The following is a 17957-nucleotide window of genomic DNA, read 5'->3' as shown; positions in this document are numbered from 1 at the left end:
TCAAAACCCCTTTTTATTTCATCTTTGCATATTCAGTTTGGTAGACTAGGTGTTTATTATGTGTATTATTTTCATTTACATCAACTCATTTTTATTAGTATTCGATATGCATTTTTGTTTAAATGTTATAGGTGCTTTTCATTCCTTTCATGACTAAGATTTATTTTCAAGTTTTGCATTACTCATTCCTTGTGGGATTGACCTTTGCTTACCCTATATACAACTAGCTTAGGTAGAGTATATTTAATTGGTGCATTTGACACACATCACTATCCCTTAACGTACTATTTCAAGACACACAGATTACATTACATTAATATTAGGAGGGTCACTATCTCCCTTTTCCTTTCTAATCACTACGATTAGCTCTTATTAACTGCCCTTCACACTATTGCTTTATATCCCCATTTTGTGCAGTCTCTTTCTCATCTCCTTATCCTTTGGCTTGTGATTTCAACTAGTGGAAATACCTTCTACCTAGTGGTAGTCCTTGTAGGGTTTAGGCATTATCTATACTTTAAGAGAGACATAAGATTCTCCTTTTCAACCACAACTTTTTTTGATCAGATGAAGAATGCTTAGCCCCTTGGACTTGTTAACTGCATCACCTTTATTTATTATTCTTCCTTTTACAATGTTACTTTTTTTTGCATTCTATAGAATGCTTTGCTCAACATGCTTTTTTTCTTTTCATCAAAAACATTTCTACTTCATGTAACACCCCTACATGCATGGTCCTGTGCAAATCACTGTTACGGTGACCAGTGTCGACCGGGACAAGTAAGAGGATTAGAATTACATTTAAGTCACTGAGAAAAGCTCTGAATGAAAATAAATAGTGATTACCAGAAGGTTAAGTATAAATAAGAAAAACAGAGCATAAAAAGTTAAATGAGCTGGGGGTCACAGCGATGGGTGACCGCATCGGGAAGTGACTACGAGATCAGTCAAAACCTTAAATTCGTACGGGGCATTATGACACCGCAGTCCTAGGAAAAATTATGAAGCTAGGGGAAATGTGAAAATCACAGAAAAAGGTTGAGAACCAGATCAAATAATTTGGTTAGGGTTCCGGTAGAAACACTAAACTATTTGCAAGTTGGATCAAATCAGCGAGGGACAAATTGGTCAATTCACCCTTAGAGGTGACTTATGACGTAACTGTCCAATAAAATATGAGAAACGAAAATTTTGAAATATATAATTGAATTAAAGAAGTGAGGAAAAACAAAAGGAAAAGAAAAGAAAAGAAAATGGGAATAATTACATCATCATGGTGACATAAGATATGGTCTCATAACTAATTTTCATTTAATCATAAATTTGACCAAGTTAATTATTGAGATAAATACACATAAAAGAAAAAAAATTAATTTTCTTCTTTTTCATTCCCATTGCTGTCCCACTCCCTCTCCCATTTCTCCCTCTTTTTATTTCTTTCCTCCATTAAAGCTTGATTTCAAGCTTTTTAAGCCCCTAAAATTCCCATAAATTCCCCCTTTATTATTGATTAAACCTTACTTTGGCAACTAGAAAAGAAGATTGAAGAAGAAAAAGAAGGAAGAAAGTGAAGAAATTGAGAAGTTGAACTTCAAAGAAAAGGTGAGTGATTTAAACTTGCAAATTTTAGTTGAATTCATGTTTATGTAGTGAAATAAATTAGGAATTATGAGAAATTTAAACAAATTAAGCATGTGGGAACAATTATGGATTTAGGTCAACATGAGTAGGAATAGGAATTGAGTGTTTTTGATGAATTAAAAAGGGTAATTGAGTTGAATTAAGTGTAGAGAAGATTATTGTGCACTTTAATTGCACTAAGTAAATAAATTACAAAATTAGGGTTCTTCAGTTCTTGAAATTGGAGGGAAAAATTGAAGAAAATAGTCAATTGATGCAATTTACCCTAATTGAGGTTAGAAATGGTCAATTGTGACCAATTAAGTTTTGTTGAAATGAGTAGAAATGCAATTCAATTCGGATTGGAGAGTGTTCACCTTTGGACAGTATGACCTAGGTCCATTTCAGGGACCAAAACTGAACTTCTGTCAACCCAATTGGTGTGAGACCAATTGGATATGAAATTATACACATAATGACACAATTTTCATGTAGAAACTATGCCCAGAAAGTGACTCTAAGTTAGTGAACAATTAGGTCAAACACGGAATTGGCACACTGCCACTGTACAAAAATAACCAAATAAATAGTGTTTGTTCATTCGGCCATAACTTGGCCTAGGAATGTCCAAATGACCTAAATTTTATACCATTGGAAAGATATGACAATGAAGTACAACTTTTATGAAGAAAACAAATCCAAATTCTGCCTAGAACCAAGTGAAATTGCCACCCAAATTTGGTACCACAAAACTGCCAGAACTTAAAAGTTACCAAGAATTATGGGTTAGGACCAATCTGGGCAGCCAAGTTAAAATCAACATAACTTGAGCTAAAAAACTCCAAATGGAGTGATTCAAAAAGGGAATTAAAGATAAGACAATAATGAATAACTTTGATGAAGGACACTTAGCCAAATTCTCACAATAACCAGACCGATGGAACAGTAGAAAATAGGGGACCAAAACTGAAAAAATATAATTTCTCTTAGAAGATTTAGAAATTGAATTGGCAATCAATGCCAATAAATTTGACACCCAAAATGTGGTATATGAGTGCAATTAGAATTAATAAGCCTATTAAGTATGGAAAAATCAACATTTTGACTTGAATAGTGCCATAAATAGTGTCACTATACACAAAAATATGGAAGACCTAAAATTATAAACCGCAATAGGTAGGACAAGTCTGCAAAGAAATTGTTAGAATTTAAGTATTAGAAATGGATACTGAAATACTTTAAGTTTACGTGTTTCAGTTAAAAAGGGATCTTCGAAGGAGAAATGAAAGGTGGAGTAAATTAGTCAACAAAGAGGTTTGTGCACAACTAGTTTTACATTGTTAAAGTTTTACATATTTTAATTGATTAAGTGATTTTACTTTCTTCATGTTTTATGTTTATCAAGTATAGAATTTATTTTAATGATTATTGAAAATTGGTATAGTATGCATGAGTTTAGTTTCGTGAAATGGTATTTCAACAAGTATTAAGCATTGTTGTGGATTGGATAAATTATTTTTTGAAAAAATTGTGATAGAAAAATTTTGTGAATTATGATGGGCAATTTGCATGGAAAAATATAAATTTATGTTTGGAATTGTGATGAGCATAAAAATTACTGGATATTGGGATTGATTTTGAATTGAATTTTATTGTGATTTATGCTCACAAAAAGGACAAAGAGATTCATGATGTGTTTTATATCTCACTACAGATGCTTGATTAGGTTATTACCCGTTTCTCTCATTTGTTAAGGAGATAATGAAGTTAGCTTTGTTTTGTTTTGAATATCATGGTATGTGCACAGGCTTAGATTCTCCTCTTATTAGAGGTTAGATCTAAGTTTTTCATTGGCCCTTTCGGAAGTTGCATTATTGTGGTGTGTACTGTGCGCGATGATTCGACTTCCCCGACCTCCCCGACCATAGGGAGTTAGAATCGCCCCGAAAATCGCCTTTATGGATTAGTCTTGCATAGTTTGTGAGATAAAGAATGGGTTTTGAATAGTAAGAATTGTGATTTCAAATGGGATTTATGCATAATTGATTTTATTGGAATTAAAGTTTGTTTTCACAGATTACTGGAATTACTTTAAATGTTCAGTTATGATTTGATAAATTGAAATTCTTGAGCAGAGTGATTTTAACAAATAATTTATTTTATTGGCAACGAATATTTTGATTTTTGGAATTTTGATTGAATTTAAAGATTTTCAAATTCTTTGCTAAAATTTTGGCAAGGTATTGTACATTATATTTTAAATTATAATAGTTGTGCACCACTGAGTTCACCACTCAGCGATAGCTTTGTATGCTGTGGTAGGTGAAAGTAAAGATTGAGCAGCTGAGTGAGATTTTCGGTAGCTGCGCCTTGAAGACTCATTAGGACTAGCTTCGGGTATATTAGAGGTATTCCCTTGTACATAGATTTTGATGTATGGATGCAATTATATGTATGTAATTTATTTGAGCAGTTGTATAAGAACTTTTATAATATTATTTTGGATATGTAATTAAAATGTAAATTATTGTAATGTACAAACTTATTTATGAGTTTTGTAATTAATGTAAATAATTAATTCTTTTTGTAAATTTTGAATGAGAATTTTTTTTTAAAAAAAAATGAGATGCTTTGAATTGCGGTTGATTTTGAGTTGAGCTTCTTGTATGAGATTGATAGATTTGTATTGGAGTTATGGTTGAGGAAAAATATTGGAAGTGTATTTCTTTTCAGGTTTTGAAGAACTGTTTTATCAAAATACAGCCGGTACTTTGTCGAAATTTTTGTAAAAATTGTGGTAGTTTTAAATATCCAAAAATTTGATTTGTGACTTAGTGTCAATTAAAAGTTTTTAATATTTGTGAAAAATTTACCCACCAGCTTAAAAATGAACAGAAATTAATTTACAATCCCTTGTAGTATATTTAATGGGTTACCGGTAGGCGAAGTATGGTAATTCGTTAGGTGTACTACGGGATCATGTTATGCTTTACATAGGAGTAGGGTGTGACATGTTTATTGGTATCAGAGCAATGGTTTTAAAATAAATTTTGAACTGTGAATTTGAAATATTTTATCGGTAAATACAACTGCTCAAATGTTTGATACATATAGTACATTTACATCATAAATATGAACTAATGGAGAGAAATCTCCTTATGTAGGTTGTTCCGGGAAAAGAAGATTTTGTCAATAGAATGGAAAATCAGTAGAACAGCCAGTTACAGTTGAGGCACAAGGGGAGGCCTCAGCTCCTCAGAGTGTTGAAGGTCCGACTATACCAGTTTCATCGGTATAAATCACTGCACAAATGGCCCAGCAAATGGCCACTTTCCTTCAACAAATGGCTGATACTCTGTCAGCTTAAGCCCAAGCACAAACTCAACCCCCACAAGGGCAGTATGAAATAGAGAAGAGTGAGAGACCTATGGATCAGAGTTCGAGTAGTGGTTTAGGGAAGATAAAAGGATTTGAGGAGCCCCAAGCCCATGGATATGACAGAGGCAGATCTTCAAGGCAGAGGCCACGAAGATTCAGTCGTCGAACAATCAGAAGTGCCTATTCTACCCGTATCTACCATGTTTGTGGCAAGCTACATGGAGGTAATTATTATAAGGCCACTGGAGCTTGTTACAATTGTGGCGAGCTTTGACATTTTGCTAGAAATTGTACTAAAGAACCTCGACCTGCTCTCTGAAGTTCACAGACAGTCAGTAGAGGTCGAGATAGAAATAGAGTTGGTACTCCTCGTAATCCAAGAGCAGTGAATCAACCTGAACAGAGTAGTGAACCGATCAGGAAGTACTCCAGGCACTAAGGGGGAAAGAGCAAAAACTTCGGATTTAGTGGCTGGTAAGTTCTGAATTTTTGAAAGAAATAATTAGTTAGTATTTGATCCCAGCACTACTTATTTGTATGTTAGTGTTAGAATTATATATTCTGTTGCTATTCTTTTGCATGGGAATAAATTTCGATGCATTAGTGAATAGTCCTTTAGGATAAGGACTACGATAATAAGTGTGATTGAAATTAGTTTTGGAAGAGTTTGTTAGCGACAAATATTTTCTAGCATACAATAAATTATAAAGCTAATTAGTTAGTCTATTTAATGTCAAGTAAGAGGACCTAAAAGTAAGTTATAGTAATATAATTGCTATAGATGAGGGCAAAGATGTTACTGCTAGTAATTGTAAATGGATATGATAATCAAAATAAGTTTTGGATATTAGTGAATTCGAAAAGAATAAAATTCAGAAAAGTTTGATCTATTGAAATGTATCGTAGTAACTATACAATGTTCTTAATGTTGTACTGTAAGCTGTAGATTACAATAATGACTTGAGATTATTGTGTAGAGCTACGTACTGCCCGATAGTGCACTAAGATAAGGATGGTTGCAAACGGCATTATTTTGGTAGAGTTCTGCCAGGACAGAATTTTATTATTGGAAATGAGTTGAAAATCCTAATCCAGGATTTAAAACTCTAAAGTTAGAATATCAAACGGTTACAGTTCAGTACAAAAGGAAGTCATGATTGCACATCAGTGCAAATAAGTTATAGAATATTGATAGACAAAAGAGTTGTGGAAGTGAAAATTCAAATAGTTGGTTTAAAAGTAACAAAGAAATGTTATGAATATTAGTAAGAATGTTGACTAAGGACCAAATCAAAATAATATTGAAGTATAGTGGATTTATTTGGGATAATAAAAGGTGCTAAACTTTGATTCGACAGTCGAGCCAAGGAGATAATAAGGTGAGAATTACAAAAGAAAACGAGCTTGTAGGCCCATAAGAATGAAATTAAAACCTATTGATATTATAACAACTTATAATACAACACTTAGAAAACCTCATTAGAATAATAAGGAGAAAACACAATCACATAGGTCTCCTATAGTCCATGATCATCCATCATACATTTGCATACATTTAACATTTGAATGAAAATTTAGCATGGAACAATTCCTAGCACATAAAATAATGAAGTTTTGGAATCTTATCCCAAAAACATGTATTTTGGTTGATAATATAGTTAAACACTTTAACTATAGGTTTGGAGACTAAATGATCTAATCAGAGTACCAAAACACATATAAAAAAACTATACAGGGGATGGCTCATGTAAATATGACATAGCCCTTGTTTATGGTACATGGCTCATGTAATGCCCTGTCATTTCTATAACTTTCCAAGACCGCTTACATGGCTCGTGTAAAGTTACATGGCCTGTATCCCATGACATAGCCTTAGGCCATGTAACACACTGTCCTTTTCATTTTCACTCCATTTTGGCATTACACTATAATGCAAACTCTAGAGGTCTTTGCTTTGAAATGCACAATCAATTTAATGTATTCCTAAGATTGCTTCATAATAGGTTCAAACACCAAAGACTCACTTGACCTAACACCAACATGTGGAGGAAAACCAAGCAAAATCAAGATGTCTTCTAATGACTAAACTTGACCCAATATCAATAAGTGATAGAAAACTAAGAATAAATCAATAGGAAATCAAGGATTCATAACCCAATACCAACATTGTGGTAGAAAACTATGAATATCTAATTAAAACATAACAAGTGGATTAGTCTTGCTAAGAGTGTAAATGTAGTCCATGGAAGAACCAATTAAAAAAATTCTCTCTCCAAAAACCATAATGAGTAAATGATAATAATATCTGAAATCTAAATCTTAAAAATCTACCTAAATAGGAAGGGAATACATATTTATAATGGTGGCTGCATAAAACCCTAATCAAATGTAAAGAAATTATAAAATGACTAAAGAAATTAGTCTTCCAACAAATCTCACACCCTCTGGCGTGCTTATGGAGAATTCACACACCTTCCCATGTGATTTGCTGCCCAAATAAGCTCCCAAATATGTATCATGGCTCTTATGTGGCCATTAGCTCATCCCATGGCTTCTAGTGAGCATTCTATGGCCAATCGTGCACCAAGCATCATCTCATGGCCAGGTGTTCACTTAAGGTGATTCCCACACCTTCCCATATACCTCATAGAGCTCTCTTAGACTTCTCATGACTGTCCTACGCCCTAGCTAAATCTCATGGCTAATGGTGTGCCTCATGGTCTCCTTTGGTGTTTTAAATTTGTCTTATGGCCAGTGGTGCACCTACGGAGAATCCCATGGATGGTAGTGCACCCAAATGAAGTTCTTTAGTGTGTCTCATGTCTGGTTGTTAGTGTCTCATGCCTAATTGTGGGATAGTTTGTCCCCTTTTGTAAATGGAATTATTTTGGGACTTTAGTAGCTCTTATGAATGGAAATGCTAACATTGAACTCCACCAACTCCACCCATGGACACCTGCACTAAAATGAGCCATTTAATCTCTTTTGGCATGCCAAGTTTAAGGATTTTCACTTGTGTTACTCCTTAGAGAATTTCTTTATAGTTTCATGCCCTCATAATCACATCACACTGCATATGCAACTTTTACACCAATTGTATAACTGCCTAGGGTGTCATTACACAACTTATGTAACATTTACACAGCTTATGTAATGACAAAGCTTTTCATTACACAACCTGTGTAACTAGGTCATACAACTGCAAAAATAGGAAAAATAAGAGTTCAACTCTTAAAACCCAGAATTCCTCAGTTCTTAACCAACAAATATCATACAACAATGCTCCTCATAGTGAAATAGGGTAGCTATGATACCACTTATAGGAGTGGAAGTAGGCAAATTTTAAATTAATTTACCTAAATTTCATGCATCACATGCAACCATTTTACATTTCTATGTTAACAATTAACATGCCTAATATATGATTACAACCCTTGTAACCCCAATTGGCCTCTTAGCCTATTTTGCTACCCTTCGGATAACTAGATCTCTAAATGTAGATCCTCTAGTCTATCCACACAAACCGCGTGATCGAGATTGCCCTACCTTTGAACCATAAAACCTCTTTGTGTATCTCCTTTGGTTGGCCAACAAAAACACAAGAAGGATAGGTAGAGAAACAATTTCTCAACCTTTAAATCTCAAGATGATAACTTGTCACACCTTATCCCTGGTAAGGCATGACATGTTCCCGTAGCATACCTAATGAATTACCGAACTCCACCTACCGATAACCCATTAGTTATGCTACAAAGGATTTTAAAACAAATCATAGCTTTTTATCTTATCAATTCTTTTGCGGAAAATTGCATGAGAATAGTTAAAATTCTATGTAAACATTCATTGGAAATAATGATAGACTAAATATTGCAAAAGTTACATTTTCATAAGTCTCAAAATAAAATACAAATAGTTACAAACTCAAAATACATTAGTAATGCAGTACTTTTTAATACAAACTGCTCAATGTCCGTACATCCATACATATAGGTACAAAATACATCCAAAGAAATTACAAGGGTATACCTAACGTAAATACCCACAATCAATACCAAAATGCTGCTTCCAAGTCTCTCACTCAGCAATTTTCTCCTTTCCCTTACCTGCGATAGCATAAAGAAGCTATCATTGAGTATATCACTTAGTGGTGCACAACTAATAACTTTAAAACTTAAGGTAAAACACAATTTGTCAAAGCATAATAAATCACATTTTTCTTAAGCATAAAAACTTCACAATAGTTCTAAGTCCATAAGAGCCATTTATTGGAATAACATTTCAAAAGAGAAATCATAATTCACAAAGCATTAGTGTTGCTAACATCAACACACAGTTTAGGCCAGGACACAAAATTTCACGATCAGTGCCGTGTTACACACCACGACAAAGCAATCTCAACCTCACTAACCGTTATTAATGAGGGAATGGCTAGCTAGCTAATGAGTACTCATGTAGTCTTATCCCACTAACCGTTATTAATGGGAGACATAATTAACATCAATTATCAACCCGAAGTAGCCGTTACTACTGGGGAGTTCCGAAAGGGACTGTCATGCTAACTGTGGTTTTAAAACAGTTTCCAAAAATTTCCCACTCAACAATCACATTTATAAACCAATAAACACATTTAAATTTATCATAATATCCAAATAAAGGTGGCAACACCCAAATTTCTCAAATGCAAGAGAAAAACTATATTTCAGTTAAAGTAAACTTGTTCAAAGCAAACTCATTCAAATAAACACATTCCAAACAATTTACAAGTTTAAAAACGAAAAAAAGGTTAGTTGTGCACAAACCTTCAATAATTCTCCTTCCTTATTACCTACTTCTCCTTGTCCGTTCCAACTTCTTTTTCTACTGAAAATACACAAATAGAATACCTCAATACTAATCTCAATTGCTGCCAAGAACTTATTACATGAATGTTTAATGTATCCCAAGTTAGCTTTGCAAATTTTAGAAAGTTTTGGTTTTGGACAGCTTGGTGCCCCAATCTTTGAACTCAATTTTTACCTAGTTTCGATCATAATTTAGTGAGGTGTTCTCCATGAAAATTGTTCATTTGGGTCTTAAATTTATTTTCCTTTTTGAATTGCCTAATTCGGAGCTGTGTAGCTCAAGTTATGACCAAAACATGGTTACTGTTTACGTCACTGTTCACCCTGCAGTTTCAGCTATGGTAAATTTATCGATCCAATTTCGTTCAGTAATTTGATCAAGTTAAGTCCATAATTTTGTAACACCCCTCATCCAACTTCAGTGTAGCCGAGCAAGGTATGCTACATTCGGTGCCGGAACAACCTATCTTATCTTACTTTATTCTTTTAATAATTTTTTTCTCATTATAATTTAATATCAATTATTTTTCTAAGGAAAAACTAGCAGAGTTTCCCCTGTTTCTATTACCATTTAGTGTATTTCACTATTCACCTATTTGAAAATTTCAATAATAATTTTCAATAATAATATCATCCATACTCATATCATCATTTCAAAAATCATTATGTAATTCAAATCCATACTCATTTGTTCAAATTCATTCATGCTCCATTCTTATAGCAAAATTCTCAAATTTACATTAATTTACATAATTTGCAACTAATTACATAAATCCTTAATTTACATGATATACAAATTAATTACAATTTGCTAATTTACATTACAATATAAGAAATAAATAACATACACATAATACATGATATGCCTAATGTGAGCCCTATCTACATGCATTGTTGAGGAGGAGATAACCTTTGACACGTTGCAGATCTGGACTCCAAAAATCCCAGTAATTTGTCCATTGGGTTTTATCTTCAGTACCTGCGCGAAGGAAACAATTCCATCGCCCTAAGCATTGCTGCTTAGTGGTGCAATAATATAACAAGGAAATAATAAACAAATAAAGATAGAAACAAAACATAATTTGAATAATTAAGATTTATTTATACTTCACATGAGGTTTCTAAAATTTAATATATTTTATTCTAATTTAGTCTTCTTTGGAAGTGTTTATCGATTTATCTAAACAAACCAAATTTTGCTCTTACCGAGTTGTCGGTTTATCTTTCTTTCTTCTTTCTTTTACTCATTTTTTAATTTAATTTTCATCAATATTTATTCATATTTATGTCATAATAATTATTTACTTAATTGGACAAGTCGGTCACAAATCATCTCTGAAGACGAAATGACCAAAATGCCCTCCGTTTGGCTTAAGGAGCCAAAATTGTCTGTATCGATCTAAAAATTTTTCTAAGCATTTTCTTGGCATTCTAATACCATCGAAACCTCAATGACTCTTCTTTGGATTTTCAAAAATTATTTCATTAATTTTCTCACGGGTCTGGGGTCAGTAACTGTCTTTACCGATACTCCCTCGTACAGTCACCCATCGCTAGGGCACTGGCTCATTTAACTTGATTGTATTTTATTTCTAGAATTTTTACTAAATTTTTCTTATTATTATTTGAGTTAATTATGGCTCCTAACTTTAGTCTAAATATTATTTTAGACATTCTAGCTGTCTAGACAGACACCGGTCACCAGAACAGTAGAATTATGGAATTGCTACAGTGAGGGTGTTACAAATTTGACCTAATATTCTTCATGCGAAATGTTCTACTATGTCTTAGGTTTCCATCGGTTCAAGAATCGCCTAAATCAGAGTTTTCTAGAGAGAGTTATGGCCATGCAAAGTTTACTGTTCATATGATAAATCTGCAGATTTCCAGATTTCTGCAGATTCGTTGATTCAACTTTGCTTTGCAATTTAATTAGGTTAAGTCCATAATTTCATCTCAAGATCTTCACATGAAATGTTCTACTATGTTTTAAGTTTCTATCGGTTCAAGAATCACCTAAATCGGAGTTTTCTAGAAAGAGTTATGGCCATGCAAAGTTTACTGTTCATATGGTCAAATTCTACAGGTTCTAGAATTTTGTCTCTAAGTTCAATCCAAGTTTTAAGCAATTTCTAGGCAGTTTCTGGGTTAGGTCTCTTTATGAAAATTCTAGTCCTATGTCTTAAGTTTTATTTCCAATTAGTTTCACACCAATTGGAGTTGTGTAGCTCAATTTATAGGCTGTCAAACACACTGAACTCAGTGTGCAAATTATGCCCTAGGTTCAATTTTTCATTTCTTTAATTATTTCCACTAACCAACCTCAATTCACATTTAATTCACCCAAAATGACTATAATTTAGCATTGACACATCAATGGCACTTCCTAGCACAAACCCCACAATTTTCAAACACCAAATGTTGCAATTTTCCCTTATCTTACCATTTCATTACCTCCATTCATCAACCCAATGTTAATTCAAACTAAATAAACCTCAAATAATCATAATTTAACACTACACACTCTAATTTCACTCTCTAGCACCAAAGCTCCAATTTTCCTATGAACCCTAATCTCTCTTAATTAAATTTATATACATTTCATGCAATTTCTTTGCTCCAATCATGTATACTACTTCAACTAAGCTTAATCTCATCATCAATTTCATTCAAAGACATCAAACCCTAACTTTTTTCTAATTTGGCCAAAACCCTAGTTTAGATTCCATACATGTTTTCTTTCATTTTCTTATGAAATTTCATGCTTTCTCATGTAAATTCATCACACCCAAACTTGATTCAAAACATATTTGGTTATTCAAGCATGAAAGAGAGAGCTTACCTCACTTGATGATTTTTCCCACTTCCAATCTCTTCCAAATCTTGTTCTTCTTTTTCAATCTCCCAATCAAAGATCTCTTTGATGTTTTCTTTTAGTGGGCTATGAAATTTATGAAGGGAATTAAAACTTGGGAGGGGAAATCAATGAGGGGAAGAAGTGGAAGAAGAAGAGAAAAAGAGAGAGAGAGAGGAAGAGAGAGGAGAGGGTGGTGGCACCTTATGAAAAAAAAAAATGAAGAAGACATTTGTCTTCTTATATATATATATATATATCCCAAAAATTAGTTTATTAAAATTATAAATTTTAATTGTGTCATAAGGATAATTAAACTTAAATTTTTATTCCTTTTTTTTTTTTAAATTTTCACTTAATTTTTTCTTTTAATTAAATAATTAAACTTAATTATCAAAAGCCCATAAGTCCATTTTAATTTTGTCATAATAGAAATGAAAGTTTAAGTTTTCATTTCTTAAATTTTTCCTTACATATTTTTCCTTGAATTTTTCTCTAATTTTTACCTCATAATTTAATTCATTAATTTCATTTAATTTAATTGACATTTTGGTCAAAAGTCAACTCTTGAGGTGAATTGACCAAAATGCCCATCATCGGGTCATAATCCTTCTTTTTATAATACCCGATGAGTCCTTAGATTTTTTTTTTGTTCACTTGAATTTTTATTTTGTCTATCTCAATTAATTTTCCATTTATTTTTGGTCCTCAAGGTGTCTTTGAATAGTATTAGTCACGGACCAAAAATGGTACTATTCATAACTCGGAGGTTCGGGGTGTTACAATTCTCCCCTCCTTAACAATAAAATTTCATCCTTGAAATTTACCTGGTCTCATTCTCTGAATAGCTGTGGGTGCTGCTTTCTCATGTCCTCCTCACGGTCCCATGTAGCCTCCTGGTCTAAATGATGGTTCTACAGCACTTTCACCAGAGGTATTGCTTGTTCCTCAGCTGCTTCACCTCATATGCCAAGATCTTTATGGGCTCTTCGTCATATGTCAGGTATGGATTCACCTCAATCTCCTCTACTGGCAAAATGTGAGAGGGGTCTGATCTGTACCTCCTCAACATGGAGACATGGAAGACATTGTGAATCTTTTCCAACTCCAGAGGCAATGCAAGTCTATATGCCAATGGACCCACTCTTTCCAGAACCTCATATGGCCCAATGAAGCGAGGACTTAGTTTCCCCTTTCTACCAAACCTCATGATCCTCTTCCATGGAGAAACTGTCAGGAACACCTTGTCACCCACACTGTACCAAATATCTCTTCTCCTTAGGTCAATGTAGGACTTCTGTCTATCCGTTGTAATTTTGAGTCTGTCTCTAATGAGCTTAACGTTTTCTTCCGTCTGCTGCACTAATTCTAGGCCAATCAACTTCCTCTCGTCCACTTCATCCCAACACAAGGGAGTTCTACACTTTCTGCCATAAAGTGCTTCATATGGAGGCATCCAGATGCTTGACTGATAACTGTTATTTTAGGCAAATTCAATGAAATGCAAGTGTGTGTCCCAACTCCCTTCAAACTCAATCACACAAGCCTGAAGTGTATCCTCCAAAATCTGAATGATCCTTTTAGAATGGTTGTCTGTCTGTGGATGGAATGTTGTACTGAAGTTCAATCTAGTTTCTAGGGCTTTTTGGAGACTACCCCAAAATCTAGAAGTGAACCTTGGGTCTCTGTCCGACACAATAGACACTGGTAGTCCATGTAACCTCACCACACCATCAATTTACAGTTTGGCCAATCTTTCCAGGCTATAATCCATCCTCACTAGCAAAAAGTGTGCAGACTTGGTCAATCTATCGATAATAACCCAAACTGCGTCATGATTCTTTTGTGTACGTGGAAGTCCAGTCACGAAATCCATAGTGATTCTTTCCCATTTCCACTCGAGAATTGGCAATGGCTGTAGCAACCCTGCAGGCACTTGGTGTTCTGCCTTTACTTGCTAACAAGTTAGGCATTTGGCAACATATTCTTTATTCCTCTTCACTAATAGTGCTCTTTCACATTTTTATACATTTTGGTTCCACCAGGGTGCATTGCAAAAGGTGAATCATGTGCTTCTTTTAAAATGATCTGCCTTAGTTCAACATTCTAAGGAATGCACATTCTGCACTTATATAACAACAAGCCCTCATCATTTACTGATAATTCTGGTTTCTTGCCATCCCGAGCCTCTTCCATTAACTTCACATACTTATTATCCTTCTGTGCAACCGCTTTAATTTGTTCTGCCAGCATTGGCTTCACTTGCCAAGTAGCTACCATCTGCCCATCTTTATTAATCTCCAAATTAGCATGCAATGCCCTTAACTCATGCACCAAGGACAATGGAGAAACCCTCAAACCAGCCATAGTCTTGCGACTTAAAGCATCAGCTATAACATTAGCTTTTCCAGGCTGATAGTCTATCAAACAATCATAATCTTTTATCAGCTCTAATCATCTCCTCTGCCTCAAATTTAACTCCTTTTGTGTGCCCAAGTACTTCAAACTTTTATGATCTGTGTATATATAACATCTCTCCCCATATAAGTAATGTCTCTAGATCTTCAAGGCAAAGATAATGGCTGCTAGCTCCAAGTCATGCATAGGATAATTCCTCTCTTGCGGTTTAAGCTGGCGTGAAGCATTGACATTCCTATCTTGCATCAACACACAACCCAATCCGTTATGAGAAGCATCACTGTATATGGTATACTCCTTACCCAAAGTAGGCAAGGTTAAGACTGGAGCTTCAGTTAAATGCCTCTTTAACTCATCAAAACTTCCCTGGCATCGATCAGTCCACTGAAATTTTACATCCTTCCTAAGTAGCTTGGTCAATGGAGATGGTAGCATGGAGAATCCCTTTACAAACCTTCAGTAATACCCAACTAAACCAAGGAAACTCTGAACTTCCGTGACATTTCTAGGTAGCTTCCAATTAAGAATGGCTTCTACTTTGCTAGGATCCACCTGGATACCCTCTGCAGATACAATATGCCCCAAAAATGTAATCTCCTTTAGCCAAAACTCACATTTCGACAGTTTGGCATACAACTGCTTCTCCCTCAAAGTCTGCAATACTATCCTCAAGTGTTTATCGTGTTCCTCTGTATTCTTTGAGTACACCAAAATATCATCAATGAACACCACAACAAACTAGTCCAAATATGGCCTGAAGATAATGTTCATCAGGCCCATAAAAGCAACTGGAGTATTAGTTAACCCAAATGGCATTACCAAGAACTCATAGTGGCCATACCGAGTCCTAAAGGCAGTTTTAGGAATACTTTGCTCCTGCACCCTCAACCGGTACTAGCTCGATCTCAAGTTAATTTTGGAGAATACAGTTGCATCCTTCAACTGATCAAACAAATCATCGATCCGTGGTAGAGGATATCTATTCTTTATGGTCACCTTATTCAACTATCTGTAGTCTATGCATAGGCGGAGAGTACCATCCTTTTTCTTCACAAATAATATTGGTGCTCCCCAAGGTGACACGCGAGGGCGGATGAAACCCTTATCTAACAATTCCTACAATTGCACCTTCAACTCTTTCAACTTAGCAGGTGCCATCCTATAAGGAGTGATGGAGATTGGTTCCACACCCGGCATAGTCTCAATTTCAAACTGCACATCTCTTTCCAGAGGCAATCCCCGTAATTCTTCCGGAAAGACATTTGGAAAATCCCATACCGTAGGAATATCTTTAAGATCTGGACTCCCCACCTGGGTGTCTATCACATGAGCTAGATAAGCTTCACATCCCTTTCTAATCAGCTTTCTAGCAAGTGTAGCTGAAATAATGTTGGATGGAAATAATTGCCTCTCCCCGTGTATCACTATGTCTATATACATAAGAAGACCAAAAGTGACTGTTTTCAGTCTACAGTCAATCATGGCATGATGCCTGGCTAACCAATCCATACCCAAGATGATATCATAATCTCAGAAGGGCATTTCAATTAAGTTTGACCGGAATGTATGTCCTTGGATTACCAAAGGACAATCTTTAAACAATTTGTTCACCCTAACCTCTTGTCCTAAGGGACTAGTCACTAACACATCATAATCCATTTTCAAGCAAGGAATGGCAACAGAACATGCATTACTGACACTAGCATAAGAATGTGTAGAACCAAGGTCAAACAGCACATATACATCTCTATCAAAGATGGAGAAAGTACTAACCACAACACCTGATGTCTCAGCTTCCTCCCTCTGGCACATGGTGTACACCCTGACTGATGCACCACTCTGCTCTGGTTGGCTCGCTGAGCCCTGGCTACCAGAAGTGTTACCTCTACCCCTACCTCGGCCTCTACTAGCTGTCTGTTGTCCTCTGGAAGCAGAACCTTGAACAGATCCCTCAGTGGTGGTAGGTGGCCCAGACCTACGAGCACTAGTGCAATTTCTAACAAAATGCCCACTTCCACCACAGTTGTAACAGGCTCCTATGGCCTTATAACATACTCCTCCATGATTCCTGCCACAGGTTTCACAGGTACGAGCAGGAAAGGAACCCCTAGATGTCTGCTGTCCGGATCTAGGTGGCCTCTACCCTGAGAATCTTCCCCCACTAGATCCTCTGTTACTTGGTCCCCCAAAGCTCTTTCTCTTACCCGAATTGTTACTGGGACTCTAACCTATAGGCTTACTGCTCTTCTCTTTTTTAGTGGTTACCTTCTCAGATGTCTCAGGAACATACTTTTATCTAAATTCTCTGAGAAAGTCATCCCATGTCAACACAGGGGGCTCTACCAAACTGTGAGGAATGGTCTTTCACCACTCATATGCATCTCCATGTAGTAGAGAGATTGAGTATTCGAACTTCAAATCATCAATGCAGTGCAGTTTCTTGAATACTCTCTCCATCCGTTCTAACCATTGCTCAGCTTCCAATGTGTCCGTTGTACCCTTAAACTTTGTTGCCCCATACTTCATTAACTTGTCATATTGTCTGGCTGGGGATGGTGGTTGCACTAAAGGTGCTTGCACAGGAGCTTGGACTGGTATATTGCTAGCCATTTGCTGAAATAGTATAGCCATCTGCTGAGTGAACTGAGCAGGAAATTGCATGGGTGAGACGGGTGCAGCTGACCCACTAGCATTCTAAAGAGCTGGGGCCTCTCCCTGTACCTCAGCTGCTACTGATTGTTCTACTGTGTGATCCCCCTCTTCCATACTGAATCACAAAGAATTCCACTCCTTGGACAACCAACACAAGGAGATTTCCCTCTATTAGTCCATATTTATGATGTAAT

Source organism: Hevea brasiliensis, chromosome 16 (assembly GCF_030052815.1).
Source record: "Hevea brasiliensis isolate MT/VB/25A 57/8 chromosome 16, ASM3005281v1, whole genome shotgun sequence".
Lineage (NCBI taxonomy): Eukaryota > Viridiplantae > Streptophyta > Magnoliopsida > Malpighiales > Euphorbiaceae > Hevea > Hevea brasiliensis.
The sequence above is the reverse complement of the archived record's forward strand: the minus strand, read 5'-3'. Positions refer to the sequence as shown.